We start from the raw sequence: 18,376 nt of genomic DNA on the forward strand, positions 1-18,376 counted from the left end.
CAGCACTTCCCTTCTCTGAAAAGATTGTTTCAAGGGTTGTTGCTGCACACAAGAGCTGGGTATGTGAGGAAATGGATGAGAGAACTGTGTGGTCAGTGTGATTTATCTCATTCCTTAGGAGCCTTATCTGGGATAAGAGAAGACATAAATCCTTTTGAGAATAATGCGATATAACATTCATCTTAACTCTTTCCCCCAAGACTTACAGGGGTAATAAAATGAATGAAAGAAAAAATACTTGTTTGAATTGTTTTATGACTTTGATTGTTTAAATTTTTTTTGTCATGGATTTATTACTTTATTTAACAAATTGTTCCTAACCAGGTAGTATTTACTCCTAGGAATTGCAATCTGTTTGTGAGATGAGCCTTTATGGACAGTGCCTTTACTGGGAAGCAGAAGCTCAGATCTATAACTCACTTTTGACTTACATGAGAGGAAGGATGAGGTCCATTCTGCCTGAGTTGGTGCCTGCTGGAGCAAGAAGGATGAAGCTTCAATTCCTCTTGCTAGCTCAGATAAAGTGCAGATATGAACCAGTCTGGAATGAATGTTTAACCTTGGGAGTATTTGCTATCTCTGGGCAAAATCTGTTTTCTCTGGGTTTTTTAAGTGGTTGGTTAAAGTTGGTGGTTTTTCTGTGGAAATGGGAAAAGATTTTGGAATCTTACAAAGAATGTGGAGGAGGGAACAATTGTTTTATTTAGTTTATTCAGCTGGTAACACAGATGCGATAGAGATACATTGGAAGGGAACATGTTGTATTACAGTTGCAGGACTGCCTTCTGGGGGTTCCCCAAAATACAGGGTGCATTTGGAGGGTGAAATGCAGTTTTCAGCCTGGAAACCATCTCCATTCTGAAATGAACAATTTCTCCCCTGCTCAGTTTTTACTGAGGATGCAGCCAGTGCGGCCCTCTCTGATTAGCTCTATCTCGGAAGCACGGGGCAATCACTTCTCCACAGAAACATGTTCTACCTCTTTCAAAGCCTCTGGTTAAATTTTTATCTAAGTCATCAGATTTAGCAATTTGTAACTGATCTAATCTCTCTGCAAAATCCTCGCTCACCGAAACTGTATCCAACAGCTCTTCACTGTAAACCTTGTTGTTCATATAAAAATAGAACCGCAAATTATGTCGGTGTCTTTTCTTTATTCTCTCTCTCTCTCTCTCTCACTCCTTTTTTTCAACTTCCTATGACCTATCGCCCTTTCTTTTAACCTGAATTAAACAGATTTTCAGATTGGCTTAACAATAGCACTTCATGAATCATATCACCAATTGCCAGCTATCATACAGTGAAACAGCTAATAATGTATAATTAACATTATAGGCAAGTAATGAATCACATCATCATTGCTGTCTACCACATTATTAAAAAGGTAGATTTAAGTAATCACAGCTACCTTTTTATTTTCTTCCCTCCTTCCCCCAAAGTGCTGTAAGAGGAAAAGGAAATTCCAGTTGTGTATGTAAGCTGTTATTTCTATCAAACAACATGATTCATCAAAATGATTGCAATAATCACTTACATAGGAAAAACCTAAGACAGGTAAATATGTTTAAGGCTTTCTGTAACATCATATTTACTGTCAGCATGTGAATTCAAGCAAGCAATCTGCCAAGGCAAAAAATATCTATGAGCAGAAGGAATAAAATAATCAGTCAAAAAGCCACATTCATGTATCCTGTAATTAGGAAAATTATTAGAATTCATCTTATTTATCCTGGAGGGAAGGAGGTTTGGGGTGGACTTCTTGCTCTCTACAACTGCCTGAGAGGAGGCTGTAGACACACAGGGGTCAGGCTCTTCTCCCAAAAAACAAGCCATAAGACTAAATGGCCCCAAGTAGCGCCAAGGGAGGTTTATATTGGATAATCAGGATAATTTCTTCACCAAAAGGGTTGTCAGGCATTGGAACTGCGTGCCCAGGGAAGCAGTTGAGTCACCATCCCCAGAGGTGTTTAAGACATGTAGATGTGACACTTGGGGACATTGCGGGCTTGGCAATGCTGGGTTAAAGATTGGGCTCTTAGAAGGTTTTTTCAACCTAATTGGTTCTGTGATTCCAGTAGCTGTTTTCTAAGAACTTCTCTAAGAAGTTAACACAGACAGCCTTTAAACCTCCAGGTTTTAGTCATAATATTTTTTCCAAGTTAGTCAACTTCCAACAGCCTGTTTCATGTCTTCTGTACCAATCTACCATGTACTTTTACGGATATTTTTTTTTACTACTTTTTTCCTTTTGCCCCAGTGTGTTTTCCAGTTTTGGCCAAGAATTCTACCCAGATCTCAGAACCAACATGGTGGTTTTTCAACTAATGTTTCATTGAAAATAGTGATGATACCGTGGCAATCTTCTCTTCCTGCTCTCCCCACACAGGTTCACCTTTTGTTCCAACTGGATGAAAGTCACCAGAAGCTCTGCCAAAGCTATTATTAAATTCCAAACTGGAATTTGAGGAGAACCATGTCAATAAAGCCCTGTATAATACATGAACTAAGACAGGTGAAGAGTATCTGCCAGGCAGTTTCAGTGACCTGTTTGCATCATTCAACCTGGTCAGTGAAGGAGCAACAACTAAAGGCAATGATAAAGCTGCACAACATTAATTTTCACCGACCCTTAAGTGCAACCCAGGAGCTCACCTTGCTAAGACTATTTACATAGAAGTTGAACAGAGATTTACATAAAAATAATCAGGGTCTTTTCACTCCTTTGTATGGTCTCAAGGATCAGTATGAATATTCTTCAAAATAGGTATCATCCCACCATCCCTCACATTTGGAAGCATACTTATCTTGCAAGTAGGTAGAGAATAAATCCCTTCTTAACAGAGGTCAAGGGTATTGAAGTGAAGTTTTCTGCTTCTGTGGCAAATGTTTTTGATGCCAAACTAACCTTCTCCCAATAAAATTTTATTGGATTTTATTTTTCAAGTATTCTAAAAAAAATGCAAATGAGGGACACTTTAAGGTCTTTCAACAAACACATTTATATATTTCTTTTGCCAAAGAAAAAAGACAAAGCTGTTTTCAAGTACTTTTGTTATATTAATATTCTAGTATTTTTATTCTTAATTTCTCCTCCAGTTTTCACTTCTTCCTTCTTAGCAATGCTTCCTCCTCCTTTATTTCTAGATTGACAATGAAAATAAACTAGAAATTTTGGATGAGGCTTACTGAGTTAATGATCAGTCTCACTTTTTTTGTAATGGAAACACCTGCAGAAGGAAGATCCTCTGATTTAGCTCTTCCAAAGATGCCTATAGCTGTCCTTTGAATATAGAATATGCCTATGGCAACTGGTCTAAGTGTAAATACATAAAGTTAAATGATAGCAATACCACCCAGAAATAAAAACTTGAAATAAACTTGATATCCCCTTCTCCTTTGATACTTTCCCCCCTCTCCTTCTGCAAGCCAAAGTATAAATGGGGATAAAACATGAGGGAAGAACTTGAAAAATCACCAGTATTCAGGTTTTTCAAAAGAAAACTTGGGAAAAAATACTTTTGAAGATTTCCTTTAACTATGCATTTTAAGATCCCAATAAGAAACTTAAAGTGAAACTGTCCCAGAAACCACTCAGTGTATAAATATTAATCCCACACATCCCAGCAGAGGTGTGTATGGCTCCTTCCTGCACATCCACCATCAGTTAAAGTGGTCAACCAGGGGCAAGAAGTGATCTCATTTTTATCCTGAGTTTAAGAAGGCTTGAACGTATAAGACTCACTTCCTAAAAGTTTATATTGACCACGTGGAAGACACAAAATGTAAAGAAAATGGGAAACAGGATCCTGAGCTGGTGTTACTGCAGTTGGGCTGCTGAGCTGAGCAGGAGCAGGTCTGGATTACAACCTCTGTTCCCAGGCTTGTTTATGCTTTTTACATTAGGCAGTCACTGAATAAAATAAACCTGGGAGCTGTGCCAGGGCTTGTCCACACCCAAACAGTTGCAGAATTGGGACCTCAGTCTTTCCCACAGATGTGTTTGTCAGTTTTTCCATGCAAAAAAAAAAAAAAAAAAGTAGAATTTCCTCCTATAGTGTCAGTCACTTTTTTTCCCCAGCAGCATTTGAAGCAACATAAATAAGGGTGTTTATTTATTGTATTTATGTTTATTTATGTGAATTATTTTCCCCATTGGTAACATTTTAGGTATTTTGTTGATATTGTCTGCATTTCCTGGGCTATTTGATAGATATGTTGATATTATTCCCATTTCCTGGGCTATTTGTCAGATATATTTTTCCTCTTGAACTACAGAGTAATTTATTGCTTCATGGAATTATAACTTCTAAAACCCAAACTAACTCTAGTGACATTTTTCTTTAAGAGAGGCCTCCCACATGTTACCAAATTACACCTCAATATGTCTCACTGAATTCAAATAGCATTGCTGGTATTGGTCAATGTACAATTGAGTTGCCTGCTGGGGGAAAAAAAAAAAAAGTCAAGCTGGTATAAGTGTCAATTTTGAAGTAATAATTATAGTTTTATGCAGTAACATATTTATTATATTATCAAATTAATACACCTTTTAGCATGTCAGGGTCTGTGGGTAATTACAGTTTAGCGTTGTGGTAATAATTTGTATGATTTATGTTACCTATGGAGCAGAACTGAAAGCCAAAAAGCTGTCTGGCATAATTACTGTTAAGAGGTAAGATCAACAGATATCCCCAGCCAAAAGAACACAGCCCTAAGGGTAGCAGACTCAAACAAGGAGAAGTCACCTCAGGTATTTGCTTTGCAGCCTGCCTTTTCTCACCTGAGAAATGGCCCACCCACCATTCCAGGCTGCCTTAGCAAGAATTGGGTGCTTTTATGTTGCTGTTTCCACTGACCTTGAAGTTCTCATTTTAAATTGAGACATAGGAAGGTGTTAGAGAGGGACTCTTTGCAAGACCTAACTCTTCTGACATGTGGAGAAAAGGGTTTTCCGTGAGATGAAAGTGGGTAAATTATTGTGGTTTCTCTACTTTCCATTGATTTGGGCACAGAAAATAAATTTTGTGTGTGTGCCTGTGCTCTTGCTTTTATTATTTTTTTGTTTTAAGTGCTGTGCAAACAGAACAGGAATACTCTTTCCAGGAGAAGTCTATGCAAAGCTAATGTTATACAGTTAAAATTTATTACAGTTAAAGCAGATTCATGAGTGACTTAACAGCTTGACTAGAAATAGGCTGAAAGTTGCCATGTGTTCCCCCCAGTTTCTGTGTATTTATGCAAATAAATGCATAGAAATGCAAAGAGTACCCTCATCTCCTTTCAAAGCTCAGACCTCCTCTGGCAAATACTTTTCCTTTTTTATTTTTGTTCTCTGAAATAAGGTTTCTAGCATTTTTTGCATAAATAGAAACATCTCAGGAACAATCTAAAAGTCTTGCCATTAAAAGCATGATCAAAATGTCCAGTCAAAACTTGTAAAAGTGTCTTGCTTCCTTCTCCCCTTCCTCCTCAGCATCACCCTTCCAAACAGAAAATGAATGTCTGGTATTGTGTTCTATGAAGGTTGCAGACTCAGGCCACAGATGATGAAGGTCAGGAACAAAGGCCAAGATCCACAAAGCTATTTAAATACGTAATTCTAATTAATTTATATGTGCCTGATCCTGAAAACATTTATGTGTGTACTCAACTTTCACTGGCCCTGTGATCTTCCTGGAGTCAAAGACATTACTCACCTGCTAAAACAGAGTCTGTGAATTGAGGTTCAGTGAGGAAATATCAAATGGAGAAGGTCCTGCCAGCAAGCCCTTCATTTAATAAATTACAGGATGCCACAAATTTTGCCTGGTTTTTGGGAGGAAGAAGTTGTTCTTTTCCTTCCTATTCTTGTGCCACTTTATTTCTGGAACTCTGTCCTTCCAGAGGGAAAAGTTGCAGAAAAGCCCCAGGTACTCACTGACCCTGTTCTATATTTTCCATGTCACCACCAACTGATTGTAAAGGGGCTGCAATCAAGCCTGAGAGGAGGATATAAGGGTGGAATTCACCTCACAGAATGAATGTTATGTATCAAAAATTTAAATGTCTAAACGTGAGCTGGGCTGTCCTCAGAGGCAGCAGAGACACATGGGGACCTCCAGGGAGTGGCTCACCCAGCCTCTCCCAGACACCTGTGATGGGATAAGATGAATTACACTCTGCAGGTGCCCATTTCTCCCCACGAAGGGAGCTTGGAGAGATGAGCTCAGACTCAGTTGTTTAGTTTTTAAGACGTCCAAGTTAGGGCAGATGAATTTTACCTCAAAGGCTTGGAGTGTTTTCCTGAAACTCAAACCAGCCTTTTGAAGTTCCCTCTTCATCCTTATAGAACACAGGTGTGCCAATATCCAATTTCTCGTGTTTTTAATTCTGCAGGAATAAAGTTATGTGTGTCTGTATGTGTCTGTATATACTTCATGGCTACACTGTCATGTTGACCTTCAGCAAATAATTAAAACACATTTTAATCCTGCTGCACAATGTTTCTGTTGGCAGGGACCCTGAGGAAGGTGCTCTCCTCCAAGGAGGCAGCTGGTGGATTTCTGCCCACTGTGCCATGCTTACACAATAAATTGGAGCTTAAGGAGCTTTCGGGCCACCCTACAGCTTGATAAGGCTGCTGTGCTGTATGGGGGTAATTAATATAAGACCTCCTTCACTTGGGCAACTGTTATGCCTTTATCTTTGTTTACCTCCTGGAACTACCTCCTCTGATGATTGTCATTAGCTATTGCCAATAGTTATGCAACATCCCATGGCATGATCCTAATTCCAAACTAGCCAGTGAAACTCTGAGGAGTGGAATTAGTTCTTAAATGTATATTCACATGTCCTGAGGTATCCATACCCTCAGATAAAACAGAGTGATAGAGCTGGGAACAGTCTGATGAGGCAGAAATGCTTTTGAATGATCAAGGAATTAGAATGATTTGACAGGTAGGCCCTAATATTATATTTTTTTTCCATGGTTGTTAAATATCTTTCCCATGTATTTTCCTTACCTAGAAGATGCAGAAACTCAAATGCAGGAATTGCCTGGCTGAGGAATGATGCCAACATAATGGAGCACATAAAACTGAAGCAGCCAAGTCAATGTAAGTCATTTCACAAACTCTATGCATGTGGATGACTCACACAGCAGCTTGGAGCTGGTTGGTCAGAATAAAAACAAACAAACAAAAAACATTCAGTCTCAGACAAAGAATCCCATGATAATTTTTAAAGAAGCACATAATTATTTTGTTACCAGTGATGTTGGTCAGGTGTGAGGGACTTTGAGGTGGTCTCAAATCGGGTAAAAAACCCTGTTCCTTAATAATTCTCTTCCAAGCACTCACTGTCTATTCTGGGAGATAGGAGGAGTAACTTAACCTTATTTCCTCAAGTAATAATCAGGATGATATGTTTAATGGGAAGAATAGTTGTCTCACCTGCCTGACAGGGAGAAGGTGCTGGGAGAATTAACTAGTTTGTGAGGCACTTTGAAGATAAGTGCTATGTTATTAATAAGTAAAACCCACTGCACTTAGATACAACTTGCAAGTGATTGTGTTATATTACAGAGCTTAGATAGCACAAAGATAGTTGTCTTAGAAATACCAATAGATGATAGAGAAAATATGAGATAGATAATCACCAGATTTCTTATATTTTCATTTTGTCTCACAATTTCTACTGGCTTAATGATATTTAGGTTCTAAAAGATGTTACAACAATGGAAATTATTACTTGTATTTAAGAGATGTTACAGAGAAAGGAAAAGTGGTGAGGAATGGGGAATAAATATTAAATAAATTAAATATTTTTATTGAATATATTAACCATAATAAAATTTTGAAAACAAAATTACCTCTTCAGAGCCTGTTTCAACCCTGTTATGTGTAATCTTTAAAAATAGTTGATTAAACTCAACTCAGATCATTAAGTACAATCTGTCCACTGAGGTTGTCTACCCTGGGCTGGAGCAGAGTTCAGGGGATGAGTGAATAATGTTCACTGAAGAGCAACATTGTCAGTATGTGATAACTGGCAAGAACCAGTCACCTCTCAGATATAATTAAGTCACCGAGTAAGGAAGTTTAGTAACTCCTGGGTCAGCCGTGTGATCCTGTGATCTGAATTAACACTCTGGCATTGGGAGCTCCAGGGTACTTTACATCTTGAAAACTGACAAAATCTGCTTGGAGGAATATCAGTAAGTATGTGAAAATGACTGAGTTAATGTAGAATTATTCTTAGCTTTGATTGTAAGGGAGGAACTGGCCTGTAAAGAACAAAAATAAGTGGAAAGATAAAATCTCAAAGGAGGAAGGTAAGGCAGGGGTTGGCAATGAAAGTTCCTGATTCCACTCAGGTTCCCTGACTATTGCTTGTGAATAAGGAAGCCCTTTAGCAGTAATTTGAAATTTTTTGTCTCCTTGTGGCTCTGCATTATTGTGCTGGCACTGGGAAGTGTCCATGACATGTTTACAATACAACCGTGTTTCAGCTTTCCCATTAGGCCAACATCTCCAGGTGGAGAATCAAAGAATCATGGAGGAAGGAAGGAACCAAGGTTAGAAATGACTTCCAAGATCATCAAGTCCAACCATTAACCCAGGTTCATCACTAAACTCTGTCTCTAAATACATCACTTTGGTGTTTTCTGAAAACTTCTTGGGATGGTAATTCCACTGCTTCTCTGGGCAGCCTATTCCAACACCTGACCACCCCTTCAGTGAAGAAATGTTTTTTAACACCCAGTCTAAACCTCCCCTGACATGCCTTGAGGCCATTTCCACTTTTGCTATCACTTATTACCTGGAGGTAGAGACTGACCCCCACCTCACTATTACTTTCAGGAGAGATAACTGAAGGATTTCATGCAGTTGATGAGGATTACTTCCAGTTTTGGGTTTCCAGATGGGCTTCTGAATTCTTTGAAACTTCTTCTAATTTCTTAAAGGAAGAAGTTTTAGATATATCTATTTACATATATATATATATATATAATGAATAATGTGAAACTAAAAGGCCTACAAAATTAGCGAAACTATGGGTACCCGGACCTGCATAGAGACAACAGGGATGTCCTAATCCTCTAAAAATGTGGAGAGAAATGGGTTTTTTCTTGGCTGAGCAATGCAGGACATATGACACCACCTCAGCAACCCTGGCAGCATGCAGGAGAGGGCAGTGCCATACCCAGACAATGACAACTCTATTTTCTTTGGAAAAAGGGAGACTGGGGGTCATAAAAATCAACCAAAAGCCATTTCTGCTCCATTCTCGGCTGAATATGGGGGTGTAGCTGCCACCAATGTTAATGAGTGATCACGTGCGTCGGAAGAAGAACATCCTCTTTTGTGAAGGCAAGATGAAAGCCTTTTATAAATATGACCTACTGGTTAAAAAGGCATCCTTTCAGATCAAACCTATGGGTTTATACTGATGGGTTAGATTTTTTTTTTCTTAATACAATACATTTTGTTAAGAAGAAGGATTAAAGTATTTGCCAAAATGATTTGTGTTGACAAAATGGCTTAGTACATTTGGCAGATTTATTTTATGAAATAGAATAAATTAAGGTGTCTCGTAAAAAATGTGGGTTATATCCAGTGAAACAATTTCAAGTATTTCAGAAACTCTATTTTTATTCACTTTGCAAACGTGCTTAGTTGAACTGCCAGTCACTGTTACATTTCCATTTCCAAGCAATTAATTAAAATCCCAAATCAGGTTTTTTCTTGATCATGCCAGCAGGAGTTGGTTGCCATGGTAATAGGACGATCAGTAGCATTTGGGAGGGAGGAGAGGGAGAAGAAAACATCCTGCATTTGGTCTTTTATTACTGAAACATACGTGCAGGTCTGGAGGAGCACGCTGGCTCATCCGTGCCAGCCCGTGGCCCCGGTGGTGACAGCTGGAAGTGAGGGAAGGTTCCTGGGATTACCTTATTGTCAAGGATATCATTTGGTCCAATGTAGAAATCATTAGTGGAGCCTTTTCAGTCCTGCAGTCCATAGGTTGCAATTGTGAATGCAGCTGATCACAGGGAGTTTCAGAGGTGGCAAGGAAGATTTTTCTATCTGTAATTGCCCACATTTGCAGAGAGCTATCACACCTAATGGGTTTTCTCCCCCACAGGCCTGAACATCTTTGGATTTGAAGCTCATTTTCAGACAATGCACAAGATCCATGGTGGTTTATAAGAAAAAGCCATTGCATATATGGGTTTAAGAAAGGATTAATAGTGTGGTTAGTGTTGCAGGGTTTTATGGGTTGGTGTCAGGGATAGGTGATTAGGAGGAGAACATATGGCATACAGAGAAGGAGGAAAGGAGCAACAACTTCTTCTCTGAAGCAAGAGTGGAAAATGGAGTCCTTCCTGAAGGAGGGAACAGGTCCAGGATAGGGCTGAGGCACACTTTAATCTTGTCCAGTGGGTGACACTCCCTCCCATGGCAGGGGGCTGGATTAGATGGCCTTTAAGGTCCCTTCCAACCCAAGCCACTTTATGATTCTGTCATGATCCAGAGGGGGCACAGCCTGTGATTTAACAGCCATTTCTACTGCATGAAACCAAACTTTCTTCCAGCAGCAAGAAAGGTTCCATGCCCATGAGATGCAATCTAAACATTCCACTGAAGCTGGCAGGAATACTCCCATGGATGTCTCTAGGCTTTGGGTCAAGCATGTGTGCCCAGGGCTGCACTTGCACCAGCAGAGAGTTCATCTCTGAATGCTGGTCCCTTTTCTGACTTGGCTGCTAAGATGCCAAATCCTTCCTACCTTTCAATTTGATATGATATTGTATGCTGACCTCTTCATTAGTACAGTTAACAATTCCTCTCTCAGGCCTGAGCCGGCTTGTTCTCCAAAGTTCCCCCAGGAATTCCCCTTGGTGTGAACCTTTTTAACACAGTTCTGGGAATTTTGTTGCTCTTGCATCCTTGGTTAGTTGTGTCTGAGTTGGACAGCATGTGCATAGTCACAAACTTGGGGGAAAATGGCATTGACCTTGTTCGTCACCTGAGGAGAGGCACCAGCCAGAGGCAAACAAACCAAATCCCACACTGGTTAGCACAGGGTGCCTGAGAGTCCTTTCCAGCCTTGAGGACATAGAAATGGAAAAAAAACATTTAATCAGACCTTGGTGCTGCCATAGTTCAGCTGCTGATGTTGTGGCAGGGCAGGATAGTGCCAGGGATTCCCTGGATCATTATCAGGCCACAGCAATGCACAGGAACACACTGTGTCACATATGGGGCTTGTTAAGCCCCCCCATGAAATCAGGAGATCGGTAACAGAATTACAGCATGCTTAGGGTTAGAGGTCATGAGCCAAATTTCATCCTTATGTATTAGCTGGAAATTAATCTGAAAATAATTAGGGAAGAATCCAGATATTAAAAAAGAAAGATTTTGAGAACATTGGGTTTTCATGTCTTACTGCAGCATAAAATTCCCATGTGAGGGAGAATCCGAAAACACTGCCTGATGGCCTAATGCTTGTGCTGGAAGGAGAGTGACTTTAATAAAGATCTTTGACAAGGACCTCACTCAGCTGTCACTTCAGAAAAGCCTCACCTGGCCGTGAGATTTGCTTGCCTTGTGCTTTTGTGTCTTTTTAGGGGCTCAGTGTGGCTGGGACCTGAAGGAGTTCAGATGGAGTTAAAGAGGCCAACAAGGGATTTATTAATTTGGATATATCAATTTGCACTAGTCCAAACAAGTTGGGTTCAGGGTCCCACAAACTCTAAGGACAGAAGGCCAAAAGTTGAGCTTTTGATCTTCCATGTAATAGGATGTAGTATAATGTAATGATTTAGGAGGTTCTCTGGTGTCCCAACATGGGAGGAGGGAATTTGAGAATTATTTTCTTTGTCTTTTCCACCCTGAAGAAATTCAGAAAACTTTATATATATAATTTTTTTATATAATTTATATTTTATATATAATTTATGCATATAATTTATATTTCTATATATAGTTATGTGTATATATATATACACATATAGTTATGTGTATATATATATACGTATGTATAAAATACTTATTATTATATGCTGACCTCATTCTGTTGTTTTCCCTGGCATTTATCAAACTCTTTGCTGACCTCAAACCCCAACTCACATCCAGAACCTATTTACAGAAACCTAAAATTATTGGGGTTTGGACATGTAGATTAAGATATCTGAATAAGATAAAATTACTCATAATTTTGCATCTTCGGTGCCACATTTTAGAAACCAAGTCTGCTTTCAGGTTGCTTGAAGAAAGTGTTCAGTACTGTTTGAAAGGCCCCCATAAATCTGAGGTGTTCACATGAGGCTGGAAGAAATTCCATTTAGAGAGGCAGCTGGAGACCAAATAGATACTGGATTCCAAGCACACCTCAGGTGACTCTCAACACTGTGGGATGTGTGAGTCAAGCCTTAGCTGACTTCATTAAACAAGATGCAGTTTTCATGTTGCTGAAATTTGGGAGCCTGAGCCTCATCCTCATTGTTTTTCACATTAAAGCTATGTGAAATGGGGGCCTTTTTGAGAAGCCATAATTCCCTGGCAATCTGATGTTAGCAAGAAAAAAAAAGTTGATTGAACCAAGCAGGAGTTTCACTATAGTGAGATTTTCAATCCAGTAATATCTGTATTTATATATATGCTCTTTTTGTTGATATTAATTTTTCAGTTTTAAAAAAAATCCTTCCTTTCTTATTCAGAATATTCTTAAATATGTTCGAACACAGAGCTGTCCTAAGCACCAGAATTTTTAATTCTCTTCCTTCTTTTCATTTGAATGCTACAGCTAATCAAGATGAAATCATTTTTGGAGAACCTTTGCTTTTCTGCTATTTGTTCTGCTCAACAACAGCTATTTTTCAGCAAGAACAGTAAAACTGCAAGGAATATCAGCAAACCATTATGCCAGCCCTGGTCTGAGGAAAAAAAGCAGTTGAATATTCCTAGAAGTCCAGGTGTCCAAAAATTGATTGCATTCACAGAGGCACGACCTGACTGAACAGATGCAGAGATTTGGTCACTAAGGTGGAGGTAGAAAGCAATTTTTCACTGGAGAAATTACAGCAGTACTTTGACCACACTACCCAAGTCATTGCAAGGTGGCCAGTTCTCAGTGGGCAGAAGATAAAGGAAATGCCTTACTCAGCTAGAGCAAGACAAGATTGATGGAAATAAAGTTTTAGATGACAACCTGAAAATGAAGTTGATCTAAAAAGGGCCATGCCTCAAAAGACTGAAATTTCCTATGTTCTCAGTAATAAAAAGCTATTAACAAAGCATTTTTAAGAGTATTTTATCTGGTATATCATGGAATAAAGATCTAGATATAGGCAGTAATTAAAGATCAACTTTGATTTTGATAATCCTTTTTAATTGCTTTTTTAATTGTGAAATTTTAAAACATTTCTGTGAAGTGCTCTGTGGAAAAAACGCTGATGTAGAGAGATTAACTAATCAAGATTTCTCTATTCTGCTTGAATAACTAGAAAGGAACTTTGAGTGGGTAAGTGTAAAATAAATCTTCCAACTAATGTATGGCTCCATGTAATCTCATCTCACCTTCTGGGAACAATGTATAACAAATTAAGCTTGGATCATGAAATGTCATACAAATCTGGCAGTGAGATTTCATTTGGAGGGAAGAACTGCTATTCTCTTGGTTCTTAACAGCCATAGAAAATTTCAATTATGTGACAAATTCTACCTCCAGGGTATGGAGGATTTTTTAAAAGTTTTCTGTAACCAGCTACAGTGTCCCAAATAACATTGATGGTTTTACCATCTTGAGTTGTACCTATTTGCAGTTTGCCTCATGGATAAGAAAGGAGCCTTGATAGAAAATGTGCTTATAAAGTAAAATAATAATAGATTAATGTTTATGTGATATAGCAAACATCCTTAAAAGAACAGTAAAGTAAGGGCACTGTAATAATAGCAAAGAATCTTGTTTTGTCTTCTTCAAAATCTGATGAAACCATAAAGGACTCTATATATACCTAAGTTGAACATAGTTTGATCATTAAGAATGGAAGAAGTAGGAGGACAGAAAGAGGAATACAGAGTGAAACAAATTGAAAATTTATACAAAAGGGATTGGAGTAAAGATGAAGCAGAAGAGAAAAATTGTAACTGAAAAATATTTACATTATATATATATATATATATATATATATATATATGTATGTATATGTATATATATACACTATATATAGTGTATATATATACTATATATATAAAAATATATAGCGTATATATTTATATATATACTATATATATAGTATATATATATATACTGCATATGTATATATATTGATTTTTGCTCATCTGATTCTTCCATTTGTTTTACAGAATTTTGTTTTCATTAAAGGATCTGGTAATCGTATCAAGTAATGATATGTTCTTGTTTTAAATAATTAATTCTTGCAGCAGTAAGAGACACATAACAAGAGACAAATATATTAAATCATTTACCAAATGAATTTGGAAAATCCTGGACACATTTAAGAAAACAAAAAAGGATAAAAGATTATGTGGATGATCATGGCTGAGAACCCTGCAACCAACCACAAAGGCCTTTTACCTCCTTATCAAGAACAGCCCAGTGAAAGTTCTGCTTATGTGGGATTGCAAAGTGGTGATGCTGCAGGAGACAGATGTCATGATTTTTATTTTAAAGGTGACAGGATGACTTGGCATCACAGCTTGAAAACAAAGCAATTTTCCAGTATAAGACAAGAAGGGTTAATAATTGCAAAGTATAATAATGCATAAATGTGTACATTTCAAAGAGAATCACCCTGAGAAAGCAAAGGAAGAGAAATACAGAGAAAGCCCTTTAGATGATGGACAGAAATAGGCAGTGGCAGATCATTATCAGTCCCAAGGAATAACACACAGGAGGAAAATCCTGTAAAACTGGTGCTCAAAAATAGGATTTATTTTGGACGAAATTATATTAGCATTGTCTTTTCTGCTTTCTCAGGGAGTTGTTGTGAACAGCCATGCAGTTGACTGTTTCAAAAAAGTCACAAAAAAAAAAGAGTTGAGTGGTTCTTTCTATATCTGTACTGCTCCTCCATGTGCAAATCAGTCTTACCAGGTCTCACTCTTTTCCAGGGAAGGTTTGGCATGGTTTGTGTCATGTGAATTCCAGTTTCTGAGGTCACCTGCAATAAAGCAGAAATCGCAACCCGGCTGACCCGTGGTTTGGCCCACAGAAGATGCTCAGATACTGAAGTGCTGGGGAAGACATTGGTCCCTCAGGTCTGAGTAGGCAGAGCTACCATAATTAGCCAAAACTCAAGTTCACATTCTGGAAGCAATGTATCCAAATTGCTCTCAAACCTATTTAATTCACCATTAACTGAAGTATTATTCCATGTGTGTCCCAATAATGGAGATTATGCCATTATTTTTACAAATGATCGTTCTTTCTGTCCATTTTTCAAGGTAGAGCACAGAAGCCACTGGCTTGGTACATTCCTGCCTGTATTCCTTGAATCTCAAAGTTTGTCTCTGATGAGTGGCTCGGGCTAAATTGCTCGTGCTTGGGGAAGATGGTTTCCCTCTCAAGCATTGCATGTAGACTTTTAATAAAAACTTTTTAAGTACAGCATTCTGCAAAACAAATTTACACCAAACCTGAAAAAGCATAATTATTTAAAACACCAACACCAACTTTTAGTTTTCATTGGTAAAATTGAGATTTTTCATTATCAATTTTCATTATTAATTAAGCAGCTAATTTTCTCTTGTTGTACGAAAGAGGGAGAAACAGCTAATTAAGTTTGAGATTCCCTTCAACATAATTAGATCCAGGCAAATAGATAATTCCCTTGACACCAATGGCAGGTATCAGACTCGTTTTAAAGCAATCACTTCATTTGTGAATATCACACCTGTAGTAATTAGGCAAATTTATCTGTTCCTCCTTAGGAATTATTTGTGTCACACAAGGATTACCTTGAAAAATGGACAAAATGAAAGATCATTTGTAAAAATAATAGTATAATCTCCATTATTAGTCATAATATATTCAATTTTATTTTTCAAATATAAACTTAAATTGCAATGACAAAAATTAGGTCTTGGGATTCAACAGTTTGAAAATAGTAACTCCATCATGAGAACTTCATCATGAAAATTGATTTATAGAAAAAATGATTTATATTTACAGCAATATTAATCAGAAAGTAAATTTAAATTAAGTGGGTTTTTGGTAAATATAAACAATTGAATTTTATAATTCCTGAATAAAATATTTTCCCTTTTTTAATTTTAATTTTTAATTTCTTTTCAATATGTATACTGTAAGTGTACAGTGTAAAAGAGAGTAAACATCAAATTTTGATCAGCTTAAAATTTATTTTTGCCAGGGAGTTTTTTTAAGGTTGAAAAAAATAAATTATTCCTTATTTAAAAGAACTTCATTAACCTTCAAGTTAAAATACTTGTATATGTGTGTGCATACAGAGAAAATTGTGTATATAAAGAGAAAATTGGAGAAACAATTTCAATGACAGAAAAAGATGTCCTTATATGCATAGGATTTTAACTCTAACAAACAGCTGTGCATTTGAACCCCTCTGCTGAGTAAACTGGAGGATAAGTGGAGGTCAAGATGTGTTTGGGATAGCTTAGTGCATGTCAAATATTGCACTTCCTGCTGGATTTTAGATTTCAGGAATTTTTTTATTGGTACTTGATAACATACATAATTATTTGAAATAATGGTCAGGAATTGAGAAAAAATATTATTATGGATGTATTATCCTGTACTTATGAAACCCTCATCAATAAGTAGAAAAATGAAAATAAATACCTACTAATAAGTGATTACAACATTTCCACCAAAAATGTTGGTGAAAACATTTTAAAAAAATCTAAATATTGGTATCTGGGGAAAAGTTTGGGTAACAGAACTGATGCACAGCAAATTCATTCCTGTATCTTGGAATCAGTGCACATTAGATAACTAAATATTACTCAGTCCTGTTGCAGTCTGGTCTTTGTTCTATGACAATCTGCCTTGGAAGAAATGGTGAAATAGACTGTAAAGAGCATTACATGTTGCTGATCCATCAATTAGATTTTTGCAATTTTCACCAGCCAAGAATCCATAATTCCAGCATTATGATAATGTTAAGTCAAATATATCCCCAAAAAAGTATTACTGAGAGAAGAAAGCTTTTGTGTGTTTTGTCTTGTTTTTCGTAAATAATTTGAAACTATTAACATTTATAATCTCTCCAAAATGCAATAAAGAAAAGAAAAAGAAGAACCAGATGTAGAAGATTCTCTGGCTTTGACAGCACAGAACTTTCACAAAGTTACAGAAAAAGAAGAAAAGGTTTAATCTCATGGACTTCAAATGAACAATAACTAATGTCACCTGATAGTCTTTTGCTGATCTCAATGGGATTTGAAGTAAGCTTCTGGAAATAAATATCTTAAAGCAGCACAAATACAGAGAGCTTTCAATTTAATGAGAAAAACAAAAATCTCCAGAAAAAGTATTTTCAGCTTGGATTAATCCAAAAGAATTTCTTTTCTTTTTGTGTGTGAAACAATTCTATAGTTTTAGTGGACAAGTGTTTTGTCCAATGCCTTATGTTTGGCTTGTTTATTATTTATCCTCCTTTTAAGATTCTTCCCTGATGCAAGTTAATCCTTTTGTGAAAGTGCCATTTTGAAACACAATAATAAGATGATTTGCTTTACTTTTTCCTTTCAGTTCCTTTTCCCCTCCCCACCTTATCTTCCCTGAAGTTATTTTTAAATTTGTATCAAACAACATGATTGCTTTTGATTCTACAGAATTTGGTCCCATTCAGTGATGTTATTACTTCCCATATATTTTCCCTTTTTTTGCATAGACCCCCACAATTAACTGTTTATCAAAATCATTGTGTTCAATGAAACCAGAACTTTGGGATAAGGAGGAGACAGTCTCACCCTAACACCAAGTTGGGACATGACCAACGTATCTACTCAGACCCTAAAATCTGGATGCATTCCTGAGTTTAATAACATCTACACAGCCAATACATCCCACCTTTACCATCATGATCCGAGTCTCTCTCATAAAGACAGGTCCAACTCAAGCTTATTCTGTAAATATAAATACAATCTTTGCCACAACGTGTTTCAGTAACACAACACAGCCTCCCCAGTCATTCATCACTTGCAATGATACACACAGGTGCTGCAGTGAAATGCAGCTGTCGATAAAGGCTGATGCCAAATTATTTTCCTGATTTGGCTTTCACTTAGGCTGACTTTTTCTTTTCTTCTCTTCTATTTTTTTTTTTAAGAAAGTGGGGAAAAGGGTGGGATATAAAATACTTTTCCCCCTTTCCTTTAAATAATTTTCC

This window comes from Melospiza georgiana, chromosome 4 (genome assembly GCF_028018845.1).
Source record: "Melospiza georgiana isolate bMelGeo1 chromosome 4, bMelGeo1.pri, whole genome shotgun sequence".
Lineage (NCBI taxonomy): Eukaryota > Metazoa > Chordata > Aves > Passeriformes > Passerellidae > Melospiza > Melospiza georgiana.